General features: G+C 37.6%; 1 protein-coding gene across 2 annotated transcripts in view; it reads left to right on the forward strand.

The window, feature by feature from the left end:
• Window positions 1–364: 364 nt before the first annotated feature.
• The window catches only part of WHR1 (winged helix repair factor 1), a 59,901-nt gene continuing 40,854 nt past the window's right edge, over window positions 365–19,411 (forward strand). For both annotated transcript variants that reach the window (XM_078645891.1, XM_078645892.1), the window contains exon 1: window positions 365–501. The gene's annotated coding sequence lies outside the window, so the exon portion shown is untranslated. The remainder of the gene's footprint in view (window positions 502–19,411) is intronic.

Genomic DNA, 19,411 nt, shown 5'->3' on the forward strand with positions numbered 1-19,411 from the left:
GTTTACCTCGAGTCTTCAGCTCTAAGACCACCCTCGCCATTCTAAGATATTAGCCCCGCATTTTAGAACCGTCTCCTTCACTGAAGAGACTCTGCCGCTGTTTTACGGTCGCATGGTTTAGTTAGAAATTCACCCCGCGGAAAACGTACCGCGCTTATAATGTGCTTCATTAGAACTAAACAATAGGGACAACTAAATCGATCGTTTTGTTTTACTTATTGAGTACTACATGCCACTTTCCACCGCAGCAACCAACGCTGACGGCGTGCACTTGGCGTGCACTTTGCTGGATGGTCACTCACGCCAGGTTTACAGCCAATCACCCATCACGCAACTACACGCTGACGTCATATCCGCTTCGGAATGCTTTTGGTGTAATCACACCAACGTCCAGCCACGCTCAGTCACTCAGCTGGGTAGTAGGAGTCGGTTGACTGCAAACAGCTGCTCGAAGAAAGCCTGGTAGAATTGCCGTGAGGGTGGTCTGGCACTGAAATGCAGGTACTGGCTGAGTTCTCCTTATCGGCGTTTGTATGGAGGGATGAATGTGGAAAGTTTTGACTCAAAATGACTAAACATGAGGGTCAGACCCTTTAAATAGTGTATTTATTTGTGAAATATATGCATAACACCCTACGAGTGTTTACAATATGAAAATGCTTTCAGGTGTTGAACGAGTATAACATTATTCTTTGAAACAATACACGTTTGTGATCTCAGTAGTGGATTTACATTATTTAAACTTAACAGTTGATCCAGCGGGCTATAGAAAATATATCATAAACAACGCTACCCAACTTCATAACCTATAAACAAAATTCTATACTAATTATGGACCCATTTATAAACCTGATATATTTTGGGCCTACTGAATCAGGTGGTCAGAATAAATCTATATACACATTATCTACAAACTATATACATATTTATACATTTGCAAAAAGAATATTGTCATTAGAATAAAACCCAACCATTTAAACGACCACCATAGGCGACGTGATCTAGCTAAAGGTAACCTATACTTCTAAATAACCAAGACCAGCTTGTTTGTCAAAAGTAAGATTTTATTTTCTAAATTATGATATATATGTTGAAAGTTTTATAAATGAAATTTATTAGCAATACAGCAAGCATGATGGTAAGAAATATGAGAAATACAATTTAAGCAATTGAATAAATTTTAAAGAAATTATATAAAGTTTAGCATTTCTAAAACCTATTTCCCTAACTGAGCTAAATAGACAGAAATTAAAGTAAAGATCTTTGAGGATTCTTACGTGCTCCACGCAATGTCCAGCAGCACATCACCCTCATCGGAAAGTCAGAAAGCAGCAGCCAGCCCAACCCTAAGGGCATGACTTTTTATACCTTTCTACGCTAACTAAACTAGCAAAGGAAAGTTTTCAGAATTACTCGACGTCCCATTGGCTGAGAGTGACAAGTGACATGTCACCCGATTCTTAAAAAGTTCCACAAATTCATGTCTTACAAAGACCATTGTCTCTTCCACGTGAAGCCAGAGGCTTCCTGCGATTGCAACTTTGTTTTAAGTCATCCTCGCAGCTTCCATAGTTTTACAGCACGACTTCCGCGGATGCCAAGTTAAGGACTGACAAAAAGTTCACTTTCGACCTTGGCCATGTCCGACAGAATGATGTCAGCTCATCAGTTTTTGCTTTGTGAATGCAGCTTCAATAAACGTTTTAATTCAGAATGGGCGTCTCGTGACTTTCTGCAGAATTACAGATCAGCTTTTATTTTGCGGCTCAAATAGCTAGGCCTCAAAGCAGGCAACTTATGATTTCTAGTATAAAACAAACACAAGAAAAGTATTAATGTAAGAAATAAAGTATTTTCTGTATCCACCCCATGGTTTACTAAATAATTAACCCACCCGATTAATCAAAATGTTACCTAGCCATTGCAAACAAATAAAGCAGCGTTTATATTTACCAGTCTCCGTTTTTCAATGAGACCCATATGCACCTAGAATAGTAGAAATGACATCACACAGACAAGGAAAAGCAAAACAAGCACATGCTTATTTAAGTTTGCAGCAGTTAGTAATGACAAAAACGAAAACAATAAATTATTTTATTATTTTGCACGAATAAAAAGATGCAACAAATATGCACGTTTATGAGCACACATGTTAGTCCCCCCACGTGTAAAGTTTAATCTAGGTTGTATTAGCACGACATAACACAAATCATTAATATTTTTATTCATATTATGGAAATGTGACTTTGCGAGTTTAAACAAAATTTTGTTTTCTATCTCGCTCCATCAACTCCCTCATCTGGTGATTAACAAATCACCACACCAGCACTCAAAATTTTGGTAAATTAAATTTTAAAGAAATCGATTCAAATTCATTTGTATTAGTAAACCTAAAAGTCTGTTTCAGCATAATCTTTGCAATTATCATGACGCTCTCTATGTAACTCCTGCAACTCGATCTCCCTTTCCTCTTCTTTTCTGAGTTTATAGATTCTTTTCTTTTCTCTCAAATGCTTCTTTCTCTTATGCAACAAACAACCTACTTTAGTCAAAATAAAAATGAATATAATTATAATCAAAGGTGCCAGAATCTTGCCAAGAATTGAACTTCCAATATTATGAAACCAGTTTTTAATTGCTTGAAACCTTTTTGAAAGTTTCCCAGTAAATTCATCTTCTTCTAAAGGAATTATTTCTGAATGCATTTGTGTAATATTCTTAATATACATTTCAATATTTTTACTTTCATCCGGTATATATGTACAGCAATGTTGGACATGTAAAATGCCACAGACTCCTCCCTCTTTTGCTAGGAGTATGTCTAAAGCAAGACGATCTTGAATTACCATAGATCTAATTGCAATAACTTCAACATTCACTAATTGAAACCCATCAGCAGTGTCAGTTGATAATCTATCAACTATAGTAGACAATTTTCTGATTCTCCCTGCATTTAAGGTTATACCAACAAAAGGTATTACAGCTTGAAAAATATCTCCCAGAACTTCAGTAAAAGTTTCTCTTTTAGCTCTATTTACATAATTATGAATTTTAAATATTCCTTCTGAATCTCTGTCAACATGAAACACTTTAGGAAAAACAATTCCCACATAACAAGTTCCATACCAATGGTCTGGAAGGTTGTAGTAGGCTTTATCACCACAAACAAAATAAATTCCAGGAAAGATAGGATCTTTTCCACCTTTAAATCCCCAACCTCCCATTATCAGATAAGTATCTTCACAGTTGCTTGCACCTACAAAATAATTATCAAAAAGTGTGTTATCTCTTCTAATGCAAAGCTTTCCACTAACAGGTTTGTCTATGTGAATTGCAATATTTTCAAGCATTTTGCCATTTAGTTTCTCATCCTCTTTTTGCCAGAAGGATGACTTAGTCTGTTTGACTAATTCATTTCTCTTATAAATTGCTCTTCTCTCCTCAACCATATTCAGAAATTTTTTCCCTTCAGCACTTAATTTACATGTTAGATTATTCTTATAAGCATACTCATAAGTGAGTTCGTTAGTAACAAGGAAATATTCTCTTAATTGTTTAGCTTTCTTATGCTTATTTAAAGCATTATCAATCTTGACATTAGCAAAAATCTCATCATAATTTGAATAGTAATATTCTAAACGACCAGTTTGATAAAATAAACTAGTTAATACACTACATGTAACAGCATAAGTGAGAGGAAGCATATTATATGTTACTCCCTCAGAAACGGAAGCGGGTAACTTAACGCATACATAACAATCCTTTGCATCCATTACCTTTACATATTCACTCAAAAGCTTTGTGAATGTATTGCTTGAAAAATCACCTATTGATTTATCTTGATGAATGTTAGGCTGATGCTCAATTACTTTTGCAGATGCACTATGTTTAGTTTGGCTAACCAGAGCTTTGCTTGTTATGTTAACTTTGTGTAATTCTCTATTCATTTCTAAAGGTATAATCACAGCTAGTACCAACCAGAGCAGAACTAAAATGAGCAGACATACCAGAGTCATCTTACAGCATCTTTTAAAAACAGAACATTTTGAAGTGCTCTCCTTAACGTAAGGCATTTTTAGGTTAGTTTTAGCCTCAAAAATAAAAATAAATTTTAAAATTTATATACACCCCCCTTTTAAAATATATTTTTCTTTTATAACCCTAAACAAGATTTCTTCGACCTTATGTCATACATAAGTTTTCTTCTACTAAACAGTTCTTCTTCGACCTTGTGTCAACTAACAGGATTTCTTCAGCCTTTTGCCAATTTAATAATTTTGTACTTCAATCATTGTCACTAATTTCTTGGATTTCGTTTTCTTCTTCACTACTATCATATATGTCAATAACAGGTGGAATTACTAAGTAAGTCCACTCAGGAGACTTGTATTTCTGGTTTGGTCTAATTATTCTCTTCCCTTTTCTCGATATCACCTCTATTTTTCTTCCAACTCCAATTTCTTTTCCTGGACTCTTTTGACTACTGATTTCTTCAACTTGTTCTATTGGCTTTTTAATCAATCTGACTCTCAATCTTCCACCAGGCCAGTAGTCTGCTTTTCTCACGTACTTTTTCTTTGGTTCAGAATTATTTGATTCTGACTTCCAAGTCCTTTTCTTTCCGTTTTCACTTCCACCTTCCACGTCACTTTCTTTGACTCAGGAACTTCTCTATTCGGCAATTTCACTCCTTCAGGAACTTCACTTTGTCTTCCATCACTGGTACTCGGTAATTCGTTCTCCTCCTCTTCCTCAATTACCTCTAGCTTCCCAGATTTCGGATTTTTGTTCCTTACTTCAGAGCTTGTTCTCTGCCTTTCGATACTCTCCTGGTCTGAAACTTCTTTTGGTTCAGCTTCTCTGTCTTCAATATAGACAACCGAATCCTCAGTTATCTTTCCTTTTAGCAGATTCTCTTCACCTTCAGAATCTATTTCGATTATTTCTAAGTCTTTTCTTGTCAGATTTCCATTCACTGGCACAGTTTCCAGATGTCGACTTTCTTGTCGATCTTCAGAATCTGGAATTACTTCACCTTCTGTTCTGTCTTCTGCTTCAGAATCAGAGTCATCTGTGGTATCACTTTCAACATCAGAACTCTCAGGAGTTGGTATTGGAATAGTATGACTTGGATGAATCCAGCGCTTCAATCCTCTGCACTTTACAGCATTAGTAGTGATCAAGATTACCTGCCTAGGTTTCTGCCATCTAGGAGATAGACAATTCCTCCTCCGATGTACTTTCGTTCTGACCCAGTCTCCAGGTCTCAGATCATGTGTCAAAACTTTGTCATTTGATTGAGCTCCAGTTCCCACCTGATTAGACACAGAAGTTACCATATCAGATAACCTTTTACAGTAATCCAAAATTGCACTGTCATTAATGCTCAACAGTTTACCTACAGGTACAAAAGCTTGCCTCATAACTCTTCCCATTAAAATTTCATGAGGACTCAAACCTGTCTTTTTATCTGGTGTACTTCTTAATGACATCAAAACAAGTGGAAGAGCATCAGTCCACTTAACTCCTGTCTCTAGACACATTTTTCCAATTCTGTTTTTGATAGTTCCATTTATTTGTTCAACTACACCTGATGCCTCTGGTCTGTATGCACAGTGTATTTTCTGCTCAATGCTCATAGCTTCACAAATTAACTTCAACAGTTTGTTATCAAAATGGCTTCCTCCATCACTCTCAATAGTGACTGGAAAACCGTACCTTGGGATGATTTCTCTGAGCATTAGTTTTGCCACTGTAATTGAATCACAATGTCGTGTAGGGAAAGCCTCTACCCACCTTGAGAATAAGCATACAATTACAAGTACATATTTCAAACAGTTGTGTAAGGGCATTTCAATGAAATCTATTTGTAACCTGGTAAAGGGACCACCCTCTCGACCAATTATTCCTGTCCCCACCACTGATTTTCTGTTTGGATTCATTTGTTGGCATGACAAACACCTTTGGCAAAAAGATTCTGCAATTGTTCTGAATTTGGTATTGAACCATGTTTCTCTAAAAAGTCTGACCATAGAATCTCTTCCTAAATGTGCAGGACCATGATATAATCTGGCCATGTCAGAAATCAAACAATTTGGTAAAACTACTCTGCCATCTTTGTAAACCCACACTCCATCTTCATCACGTGGTCTACAATCTGATCTTAACCACAGGTCTTTTTCTTCATCATCTGCTTCGTTTTGTAAATCTCTAATTTCATTCCATGTTTCTACAACAGTTGTTAGCATTAATGAATTTGAATCAGTTTCTGTACTTCTATTCCGATTGTAAGAATAATTTTTCCTTGCGCAGTACTTTGCTGTCTCGTCTGCGAAGGCATTTCCCTTGGAAATATAATCAGTTCCTCTAGTGTGTGCTGCACACTTGACTATGGCAATTTCTTTTGGCAATTGTATTGCTTCAATTAATCTTCTAATGAAAACTGCATTTTTAATTGGTGATCCTGTTGATGTCATGTATCCTCTCTGTGACCAGAGTTGTCCATAATCATGCACAACTCCGTACCCATACTGGCTATCAGTAATGATGGTAACTCTTATATCTTTCGATATTTCACATGCACGAATTAAAGCAATCAATTCAGCCACTTGTGCTGAACGAACTCCTTCAAGACATGATGCTTCTTTAATATCTTCAACTGTACAAACTGAGTATGAAGCTTTCAAGACACCACCTTCGGATCTTAAGCATGAGCCATCTACAAAGTAGACAAAATCCGATTCAGGCAAAGGTCTGTCTTTGATGTCTTTTCTTGGTTTAGTGCAGAATTCCATGACATCTAAACATTCATGTTCTGTCTCAATGTCATTAACGATTTCTGAATCAGGCAGTAATGTAGAAGGATTCAGATTCAAACATCTTGAAATCGAAACATTATCTGCTCCCAGTATGATTTTCTCATACTTTGTCAATCTGCTACTTGTTAAATGTTGAGTCTTACCTCTTGTCAGTAATATTTCAACTGAATGAGGCACAAAAACTTTCACAGGAAATCCCATAATGATTCCTTCACTTTGTTCAAGGCTGATACTTGTAGCTGCAACTGCTTTTAAACAACCTGGTAATGCTTTTGCAATTGGATCAAGAACTGCAGAGAAGTATGCAATAGGTTTCTTTAGATTTCCATGTCTCTGTATTAATACAGATAATGCACATCCTTCTCTCTCACTGCAATACAGTTCAAAATCTTTTTCATAATTTGGCATACCCAAAGCAGGAGCTTGGCATAAGCTCTTTTTCAGGTTTTCAAAAGATTCCATCTCAACATCATTGAGAATAATTGGATCTTTTACATCTGATTTGGTCAGTCTTTGTAGTGGTTTCGCAATTACTGAAAATCCACTTATCCATTGTCGACAGTAACCTACCATTCCTAAGAACATTCTGACCTGTCTTTGTGTTCTTGGCGGTAACATTGCTTGAATCATTTTTATTCTCTCTATTGTAACTTGTCTTTTTCCTTTTGCAATTCTGTGACCAAGATATTTCACTTCTTGTTTGCAAAACTGTAGTTTTGCTGGGGACACTTTATGTCCTTCTTCTGCAAGGCGATTTAACAGAATTATTGTGTCTGTTACACAATTTTCTCTTGTCTTTGCAGCTATTAACAAATCATCAATATACTGCACCAGTGTAGACCTACCTGGTAAGTCTAAATCTTCTAATGATCTTTTTAACAGTTCGTTAAAGATTGAAGGACTTTCTGTATAGCCCTGAGGGATTCTTGTCCATCCAAGGGTCTTACCTTGGAATCTGAAAGCAAAGATTTCATAACTGTCTGGGTGTAGAGGAACAGTAAAGAATGCATTGCAAAGGTCAATGACTGTGTACCATTCAGCATCATGTGGAATCTGAAATAGAATTACTGCTGGATTTGGAACCACAGGACAACATGGAATAACAATTTGATTAACCTTTCTCAAATCTTGTACGATCCTAAACGTTCCGTTAGCCTTTTTAACTCCCATAATTGGTGAATTACAAGAGCTACTCTTCATTACTTTTAATACACCTTGCTTGATTAACCTTTCAATTACAGGTGTAACACCTTCAATTGTCTCTGTTTTCATTTTATACTGTGGAGTGTTTGGAAATTCTATTCCCTGTTTCAATGCAATTTTTACAGGATCTACGTTTTTCATCAGACCCATCTCATTCCCAGTAAAATCCCATATTTCAGATTTCACTGTTTCCTTTAGCTCTTCAGGTAAATCTTTTTCTTCAAATGCAGGAAACAATTTTGTTTCTTCTGCTTCCATCATCATCATTGTCATTCTGTACAAACCATCTTCCTCCATTGTTTGTAATTCAATTCCTTCAGGAGAACAATATATTCTGCAATTCATTTTACATAGGATGTCTCTGCCTAATAGATTTACTGGACTACTATTACAAACCACAAATCTGTGTTTGTCTCTGTAATTTCCAATTTCAACTGGTACTGGATCAGTTAAGTCTGTTTTAATTTGCTGATTACTTACTCCGACAACTTGGATGGTATCCCCAGAGAGAGGTAGGTTTTCAATTTCCACTGATCTAACAGTAGAACGGGTAGCACCAGTGTCCACTAGAAAAGTGATGTCTACATCATTAACTTTCCCGTTTACAAAAGGACCAGACTGGTCAACCTCAAGAGTGGCTCCAACAACACACTCTTCCTCCTCTCTCGGGCACCGTCAGCAATAATCATCAGAATCACTGTCTTGGCTTTCTGTTAATAAAAACTGTTGTGAAGCATTTTGCATTTGAACCTTTTGCTGCTTTTGCTGTTTTTGTGGTTTTATTACCTGTTCACATCCCTGAAATCCCACGTTTGGATTATATTTTTGAACTCCCCCACAATTCGGAAAAGGTGGTTGTGGCAATTGGTCTTGACGATTATTCACCTGTTGTTGTTGCTGTTGTTGTAACTGTCGCTGAATATTAAATTCATTTAACCCCTGTTGCATCTGTAGCTGTTGCTGCACGTTAACACCATTCTGCATCTGTGGATTCAATAAGGGATTCTTTAAGTTTCTAGGAGGATGAGGACACTCGTCCCTCCAATGTCCAATTTCGCCACAATTAAAACAAGGTAATCTTTGTTTCAGTTCTTCTATCTTTGGGCTAAATTTCTTTTGGAAATTATTACCTTTAAACTTTCCTTGTATCTGGTTCGTATTTCCAGTTTGAACAAAATTAGTGTTCTTATTTCCCATGCTGGCAATCTGTTGCTCAGCCACCTTTACCTGTGCCCACATGGCTTTCTCCTTCAGCTTCTTCTGTTTTACTTCTAATTCATCGCTACAATATTTTGCTTTTCTCAGAATATCATCTATAGATAGTGCTTGCCATCCGACAATACTAGTTCTGATCATTTCTCCAATTTCGGGTTTTAGTCCATAAACAAATCTATAGATAAAATGACTCATGTCTTTTTCATCTAATTTTTCATAACCACTGTATTGTTTAAAGATTAACAGTAGTCTTTCATAAAAAGAATGAACTGATTCTTTTGTTTCCTGCTCTGTTCTTTCTATTTTAACCCAATCAACTTCTTTGGGTGGAATTTTGTTTTTCATCCAAACAATTACTTTCTCATAAAAATCCATTACAAGTGGATTCGGGGCACCAGTTTCTTTAATTCGCTCAGGTTCTGCTTTTGGCCAACTAATAGATATTTTGCATTCTGTCCAAAGATCAGATGGAACAACAATGTCAAAAAATCCATCTAAATCAATCCACAGAACTTTTGACACTTTGATAAATCTATCGACTTGCCTGTACCACTCAACAGGTTTCTCTCTTAATTTAGGAAAATCATTTGTGAATAACAGAATGTCCTGTCTCGACCATGGGACATGAACATATCCTCCACCTGCAACTTCTCTCATTGGAAATTGTTTTGACAACTTTTCTAATCTTTCATCTTCCTTCTTTTTGGTCCATTTCACTCTCCATTTGTTCAGTTCTCCTAGCTTTTTGATATAGACAATCAAATCTTTAATGTGAACTATTCTTCCCATTGAGTTCAAACTCTCAATGTCGCTTTCTGAAAAATCTAATCTGTAATGCTTTGCAAAATTCTTTTGTTTACTTACATCGATTTCAAGTTCTGCAGCTAGATCCTCTAATTGATCATATTTATTTTTCGTTTTCCACTGAATACTTTTGCAAATGAATAGTAGTTCATCATCCCGATAGTAATTTAAACTATCTGGGCCAATTGTTCCAATTATTAATTCTTCTATATTCGCTTTTAATTTGGCCACATCAAGTTTTGGTGTGGTTACCCTGACTTCAGGACTCCCTACATCTGACATAGCACCCATTGGTGTTTTTGGAGATAAATCCTCATTAAAGGTTAAATCAGGCATTCTCGATCTAGAAGTGTTTAATTCAGTCAAGTCTGAATAAAATTTTTCAGCAGGCTTTTGAATTTCTGTATTTAAAGGAATAGTTAATCCATTTTTGTTTGTATTTCTTTGATCAAATACAGGCTGAACAGGACCTATTGTTACTGGAACTGTGACAGCTTCCATGCTTTTTGTCATTCTTTTAATTAATTCTTCTTTAGACCTTAAATATTCATTATAATCATCATCCTCAACATTTCTTGTTTCTCTTGCATAATCTTTTGGAGGTTCCCTTGCTCTTGGAGTCATTGAAAAATGTCTACCCTCATTTCGAGCATTCTCGAATTCTGGTCTTCTAGGAGTTTCAGTGATTTCACAATTATTTGGATAAAGTTTAGGAGCTTCACTAATTGGAGGTGCACTCGGTGAAGTTTCAGTAGAAACCACCGGAGTAGACCATGATCTAGGAGGTCTCAAAGGCTGATTAGGCTGTTTATTTCTAGCAGTTGTATATATTTCTTCCATAATTGCATCCTCAGATTCGCTTTCCATAGATTTTCCTGTAGGAGAACCCATTACCATTTCATGAATTAAATACAATCCTTCACTCATGTTTCCCTGTCTCCACATCCGCAATCTATCTTCATGAGTTTCTCTTTTCCATGATGGATTTTTAGAAGGTCTTTTAATTCCACTAGCTTCTCTTTGTAACTGATACATCTCATCTTCCCACTCAACTAAAGCTTCAAATTGAGTTGGTCTCGGTTTTGGAACTAGTGCATTCATTTTCTCTCGTAAGTTTCTTAAAACTCTTACATTAAATGAACCATCATCAGGCCAAGCCAAAACACCATCGTTTTTAGTATAGCGTTTCCAACTGTCGAACCATAAGACAGTATGATATCCGTATTCACCTTCCATGTACGCTGCAGGTGTTTTATACTTATGAAGTAGTTTACCACCTCGCGTTTCGATTTTCTTGTCAGGTGAAAATAAATTCTTAAATTTCTGAAATAATGTTGTCTTTTTCTCAGCATATTTAAAATGATAACTCATTTTTAAAAGTTAAATTTAATTCACAAAATCGTTCGTAAAATATTTTCCGGGATGTTCCGCAAAACAACCAATCCGTGCGCGAAACACACCAACAAACCAATGGCAGTTGAGCTACGTCAGTTTCCTGCTCAACCAATAAATTTGGAGAATTTCCTGAACTACCAATCAGCTCACAGGCCGTCAGAGATTCAAGAGCCAATCAGAATACAGCTTGTGACGTAGGTCACCCAATCCCAGCGCGGCTCTGTGACGTACACAGCAGCTGCGGTTTCTTGCTTCTCACTCCTGGCGCTTACCCCTCCTTCACAAAATCTTTTCACAGCGCCATTTTAAGAACACTTTTCAGTGTAAATTAATTCTTAACAATGACTTATAAAGACAACATCTGTTCGTTTCACTAATTAGGATAGTTTACATACATTCAAGTATCCACACTTCGGAATAGACGGCGCTATTCACACTAAGGATAATATTCAATTGTCAGTAGAGTAACCTTACCCCACCCTTCTAACACGTATAATTATGAACTCGCTTTGCTCTGAACCCACCGCGAAGTGAAAGTTCTAAGAGTTCCACTTGAACATAAAATACAATTCAAACTCGCACTTTTACACAGAAAATTCCCTAAATTCAAACACACATGAAATCCGTACAGGACTCTCACCTGTTTATAGAAAACATGCACCGTTAGCAAAATAACGACGTTATCCGTACAGGGCTCTCACCTGTTTATAGATATGAAACATGTACCCGTACAGGACTCTAACCTGTTTATAGATAATCATGCACCGACGTTAAATTTTACCCTTCACTCAAGCTCGGATATATCTAATACTCTCATCACAGTGAGTTTTATGGAAGGCGCTTTGTCCCTATTCTCATGCTGCTTTGATTTCTTAGAAAATCCTCACTATACAAGATTCAGACCTAGCCCTAAAACTGTGCTGCTCGGCGACAACACTATGGTACACGGCGATACCTCTTGTGATACTCGGCGATATCACTACAAACTGAACAGATGGCTTGCGTGACTAATTTCTCGCCACACAATCTATACCGGTATAGCTTACAGATAGGCACGAAAAACGAACTTAACAAGTGTTAAAACATTAATCCTATTTGCATACCATGACGCAATCCTTAGCAACCAACATGTTACCTTGGTTACCCCTTAGCAACCATCAATTTCTGCTACCAGAGAATTTATCCAGCGGGCTATAGAAAATATATCATAAACAACGCTACCCAACTTCATAACCTATAAACAAAATTCTATACTAATTATGGACCCATTTATAAACCTGATATATTTTGGGCCTACTGAATCAGGTGGTCAGAATAAATCTATATACACATTATCTACAAACTATATACATATTTATACATTTGCAAAAAGAATATTGTCATTAGAATAAAACCCAACCATTTAAACGACCACCATAGGCGACGTGATCTAGCTAAAGGTAACCTATACTTCTAAATAACCAAGACCAGCTTGTTTGTCAAAAGTAAGATTTTATTTTCTAAATTATGATATATATGTTGAAAGTTTTATAAATGAAATTTATTAGCAATACAGCAAGCATGATGGTAAGAAATATGAGAAATACAATTTAAGCAATTGAATAAATTTTAAAGAAATTATATAAAGTTTAGCATTTCTAAAACCTATTTCCCTAACTGAGCTAAATAGACAGAAATTAAAGTAAAGATCTTTGAGGATTCTTACGTGCTCCACGCAATGTCCAGCAGCACATCACCCTCATCGGAAAGTCAGAAAGCAGCAGCCAGCCCAACCCTAAGGGCATGACTTTTTATACCTTTCTACGCTAACTAAACTAGCAAAGGAAAGTTTTCAGAATTACTCGACGTCCCATTGGCTGAGAGTGACAAGTGACATGTCACCCGATTCTTAAAAAGTTCCACAAATTCATGTCTTACAAAGACCATTGTCTCTTCCACGTGAAGCCAGAGGCTTCCTGCGATTGCAACTTTGTTTTAAGTCATCCTCGCAGCTTCCATAGTTTTACAGCACGACTTCCGCGGATGCCAAGTTAAGGACTGACAAAAAGTTCACTTTCGACCTTGGCCATGTCCGACAGAATGATGTCAGCTCATCAGTTTTTGCTTTGTGAATGCAGCTTCAATAAACGTTTTAATTCAGAATGGGCGTCTCGTGACTTTCTGCAGAATTACAGATCAGCTTTTATTTTGCGGCTCAAATAGCTAGGCCTCAAAGCAGGCAACTTATGATTTCTAGTATAAAACAAACACAAGAAAAGTATTAATGTAAGAAATAAAGTATTTTCTGTATCCACCCCATGGTTTACTAAATAATTAACCCACCCGATTAATCAAAATGTTACCTAGCCATTGCAAACAAATAAAGCAGCGTTTATATTTACCAGTCTCCGTTTTTCAATGAGACCCATATGCACCTAGAATAGTAGAAATGACATCACACAGACAAGGAAAAGCAAAACAAGCACATGCTTATTTAAGTTTGCAGCAGTTAGTAATGACAAAAACGAAAACAATAAATTATTTTATTATTTTGCACGAATAAAAAGATGCAACAAATATGCACGTTTATGAGCACACATGTTAGTCCCCCCACGTGTAAAGTTTAATCTAGGTTGTATTAGCACGACATAACACAAATCATTAATATTTTTATTCATATTATGGAAATGTGACTTTGCGAGTTTAAACAAAATTTTGTTTTCTATCTCGCTCCATCACAGTGTACCAAAACAGTGTTTAAACACTAATGTACACGTGTCTATGGATAAGCATAACTACCCCGCTTTGTTCGTACTATTTAAGTAGTCAAATGTACTAGTGTATTCGACAGTGTATCGTTATTACAATATATCATAAAACAAAGATACACGGGATATTATTAATTAGTAACTTAAAATACAAATTAATGTTATGAGGCTGATGGACCCTTACGTACACAATCTACACACAGTTAATTACTACCAATGTACCAAAGCGGACACTTCTTGATTAGAAAGTAATTGAAGGGTTAAAAGATATACCGACACAACCATATGTATAGCATACATATTAAACATTGACTTTAAAAACATTTTCTTCATGTTATTAAGGCCAAATAGGCAGTGCTTTAAGGACTCTCGGCCCACCCCACAGATCGAACATATGGACTATTGCCCTGCCAAACTCCTATCACTTTTTCGTCTGTGTAATGGAGATAGTCTCATAGATTCTTATTGTGACCGTTCTACACCAGATGTCAGGTCGTATACCCACCCCCCTGGGCCAATTAAAAACGATATTCTTCAACGTGCAACCACTATGCCTATAATTGTCATATTTGGGTTGATGGGTTATTTACCCACTTGGATGCTAAGGCATGTTCCATGATTTACAGTAAATTTCCATTGAAATCAATGGAAACTCCATGACGAGTTACCCTTGTCATTAGCATCCAAGTGGTTAGAATAGCCTGGTCTTAAATTGCAGTTAGATATGTAATATGAAGCCCATCTGTTAGTTATTTTTGGACTTTCGCCTCACTTGGACTTGTGCAAAGTGCAATGGACTTGAACATGAGTCTCTATTTTACCGATGGTTGCTCTAGTGATTTTTATGGGGTGTTGACGTTGGTTTTGTCTCTACATGTGAACGCACATCATTTTTGCTTGGCCCCACTGTATTTTTTGTTTTGTTTTTGATTTAATGCCGTAGGTGAATCTTCCTAGTTAATTCAGAGCATGGGCACTATCCCAAAAAGTAGATTTTTCTCTTTGTAAAGACTTCGGACGAAACAAGGAAGTTGAAGAGGTAAGTCTTTATTGAAGAAATGCCCTGACACCAGAAGGGCTTGTAGTCTCAGTCGAAGAAGTAAGCCTCAACTGTCTCCCCAACCGTTGTCCATTCCCAAGGTTCCATTCAAGAACCAGTGGACATCATAGAACCTTGGGCATATGCATGCAGCAGGGAAGAGTGCGAGGCACAAAGTACAACACAACACATCTCCTTTTTATCAACAATAAAGTACAATGTACCAGTGCGACAGGTAGAAAATACAAGTAATTAAGCACGGTGAAAATGGTGGCAGGGGTATAATGAGGAGGGGAGAGTGCAGGAAGGGGAAAAACAGTGAAATAACAATATTGGAAATATACAAATAAATCAATGCAACACTTGCTTAAGGAAGAAGGAGAAAAGGCAAGAGGCTATTCACAATCAAAATCTCACAACTTAGCGGATAGTCTGACCTCCCTTCCTCGCCTACTCACAAGGGGCTCTCTCGTGTTTCCTTCCTCCCCGTGAGGGACATTGTCAAAGGAACAGTCTTGTTCAACAGTGTCATCATCCTATTTTTGCATATTTTTATCTCTCCAAGCAACTGGGTCATGCAGTATATATCATCCTCCGTCTCCTCAGTGATGCAGTTATCATAGTTATCGTTCTGTGCAGTGGCACCACTCTGCACTGCCATTCTACTTGAAGGTGCACCTACAGCACCTTCAAGGTAACTATCACTCCTGGTATCATCATCCAAAAGCCAATCATAGTTGAGGTTGGAGAGGGCCTATGGCACACAGAACCAGTTTGCTGTTGTATCACCTTTCCTTCCCCTCTACATAATGACAAGGATGAAAGATGCCAAATCTCGCAATCACTTAAGAGAGCCAAATTGCAGAATATTTTCTCAGGGCTGTGACAAATTACTCTGTCCTCCTTTCTTTCTTCTGTCCTCCTTTCTTCCTTTTTTTTTTTTTTTTACTCTGACATTGTCACCTATACGAATGCTAGGAGCTTTGCACCCATGTTTGGAATCTTAGTATTTCTTACTAGTGATGTGAGAGTGTAGGAGTTTCTTCTTAACCCCCTCTGGAGACCAAGATGCTATCTTAGATGCTAACAACCACCCCACATTATCCTTGGTGATAGGGGTCCTACCTCTCAATAACACGAAGGGGCTTAAACCAGTGGATTTGCCAGGTGTAACCCGGAAAGCCCACAGATTGTTTATCAATTTTTTCCTCCAAGAAAGATTATTGTGGTTGCTGACCTGGACAATACCTATATTGACTCAATTTAATCTTTCTACGGTACCATTACCAGCTGGGTGGTACAGGGAGGTGGTCATGTGAGTGATACCGTTATCCATTTTAAAATTCTTGAACTCATCGGAGACAAATTGGGGACTATTGTCGTTCACTATGCACTTAGGTAATCCTTCTCTCAAAATAGCTTTTGCAAAAAATTGATGATGGTCTTCATATCGGATTTATGTACAATTTTCACCTCTGGCCATTTGGAAAAGTGGTCCGCTAAAACTATCAGGTACAACTGTTCACCATTCTCCCAAATGGGGACAAAAACGTCCATACCCAATCTGGTTCAAGGCATATTGGGGCTGGAAAGAGGTTTCAAAGGTGGTCTAAAAGTGCGTTGGAACTTTTCACATGCAGAACAATCCCTTACCTTTCAATTTCAAGGTCTCACCCTGGCCACCAGTAGAAGTCTTTTTACTGACTTTTTGTCTTACCAATGCCTAAGTGTCCTTCATGGCAAATATCAATATTTTTTTGCCACAGGCAAACTTGGGGTATTACTTTTACGCTTCTTAAAATAGGACGACCTTCTCATGACAATTACTTTCTCAACTCCCAGAAAGTACACAAATGAGTTGGGACATATTTATTAGTGGGCCAACCATCCTTGACATACATTCTTATTTCGCACAAAACTGCAACAGCTTCTTGGGCTAATGACCATTCGGATTCAGAAATGCAGGGAATTTCTTCCAGAATGTTTGCCACACAGAATGACTCGATATCCAAAGCAGATTCACCCACATCAGGTAAGGGAAAACGACTCAAACAGTCAGCCACAATTTTTTTTTATGCCAGGAACAACCACATAATTGAAATCCATCATTCTGACAGGCATGCGTGCAAGACGAGGTGAGGCACTCTGTAGTCCCTTGGTGGTAAGAACTTTGACAAGGGGTTTGTGATCACTTCTAAGAGTGGGGAGCGAGCTTCTTTTATGGCTGACAGTAGCTCTCTTGAGTTTAATGCCATCCTCAAAAATCTCATGCCCTAAGTAAGTGACACTTGTCTCCGCAAATCTGCATTTGCTAATATCTGCAGTGAGACCTTTGTCTGCAAGTATTTCTAAGACTCTTGCTAAACTGGCATCGTGTTCATTTCTGATGGCACCAATGACCACAATGTCATCTTGGAAAATTAAAAGATTAGGTTCATCCTTAAAGATTACCTGCATTCATCTTTGGAACATAGCCACAGTGGAGGCTATCCCAAAGGGTACTCTCTTGAACCTAAAGCAACCGAAGGGTGTCACCAAGGCGGTGAGACACCTGCTGTCGGGGTGGAGTGCAACATGATGGTATGCTGCAGTGAGATATTGATTGTGGAAAACCATTTGATGCCATTGGTGTGTGAAAGCATCTAGCTGATTTTGGGTAAAGGAAACTGATCAATATGAATATTTTTATTAACCCCTCCGCTGCGCCGAACGTTCCGTGCTGGTGCCGAACATTCTATTGCGTGGGCTGGGCCGGAACGTTCAGCGGACGTGCGCAGCACTACAGAGGTAGTGCACACGACGTCCGCTGAACGTGCGCCGCACGGAAGGGGTTAAGGTCGCAGAGGTCCAAACATAGGCAGAGTTTGCCATTAGCTTTTTTAGCATCAACTAAGGGTGCAACCCATTCAGCTGACTCGAATGGTTCAATTATACCAGCTCTTTGTAATTTGCAGAGTTCTACTTCACCTTTAATGAAGAATAGAATGTTTCGGGACTTGTGAATACATGGAACAGCATTTTTTTAGTTGAATTTTGTGTTGGTAACCTTTTGATTTCCCTATGTTTTTCGAGAAAACTCTGGGATACCGTTTAACAATGATGTTGTGATACTCATCTTCAGATTGTAAGGACAGCACAGGATCCGGGCTATTGGGATCTAATATTATGCCCAATTTTCCCTGATCCATCCAACCAAGCATGGAAGGACCAACAGCAGAAACATACAATTTCCCCACGTTTCTCTGCCTTTGAATTGGAAGCACAGTTCCCCGTAACCTAATACATAAATGGGTTCACCAGTGAATGTCTTGGGAGAGATGTCAGGATTCCCTAAATGTTTTCTTACAACAGGTATAAATCTTTCTAACCATACTTTCTTGTTAATAATGGTATAATGTGAACCAGAGTCTTCTACAATGGAGACTTCAACAACGCCAATTTTTAAATCGCACATAGGTTTCCTGCTTTTACCTTGCACATTGAAAATTTGCTCATCGACATGTAAGACAAACAGATTCAGATCATCATCAGAAGAATAAAATTAAACATTTCAATCTTCTGGTTCTACAAATTTCACTTTGGCATTCCATTTCGATTTGCTCTGACACATTAAAAAAAAGACCCCATACTACCACATTTAGAACACTTTTGTTTAAGTGCGGGGCATTTCTTGTCATTCGCTAGGTGAAACTTGCTACCACACCCAAAACATTTTCTGCCCCCCTCTAATTTTAGTTTTGGGAATAAAATCCTTCTTCAGAGAACTAGTTTCAGATGGAAATTAATGAGTAGTGGTTTTAGAGTTTCTGACTTTAGCGACTGTGGAATGCTCCTTGTTGGACCTGCGATGGGCAAGCCCAGCACAAAGGGGGTAGCTTGGCTCAAGTGACAAGGCAAGTGAAGGCTGTAGTGTTAAGCCGGCTCTGACCCAATAATAACTCCTTGTACATCCACACCAAAAAGAAGGACACCACACCACTGCTGTAGAAAAATATGATTCCTTTATATAAAAGTTCCTTGTTGTAAATAGGGTTGTCTGGGAAAGCACATATACATTTCTTTTGGTCATACAGTTCTGGTAATAAATAGTATTAATAAATAGAAGAACTTCAGGAATGCGTATCACAATAAATATCACAATAAATGTCAGAATAAATATCAGAATAAATATTGGTTCATTTAAATAAACA

This window comes from Lissotriton helveticus, chromosome 5_1 (genome assembly GCF_964261635.1).
Source record: "Lissotriton helveticus chromosome 5_1, aLisHel1.1, whole genome shotgun sequence".
NCBI classification, from domain to species: domain Eukaryota; kingdom Metazoa; phylum Chordata; class Amphibia; order Caudata; family Salamandridae; genus Lissotriton; species Lissotriton helveticus.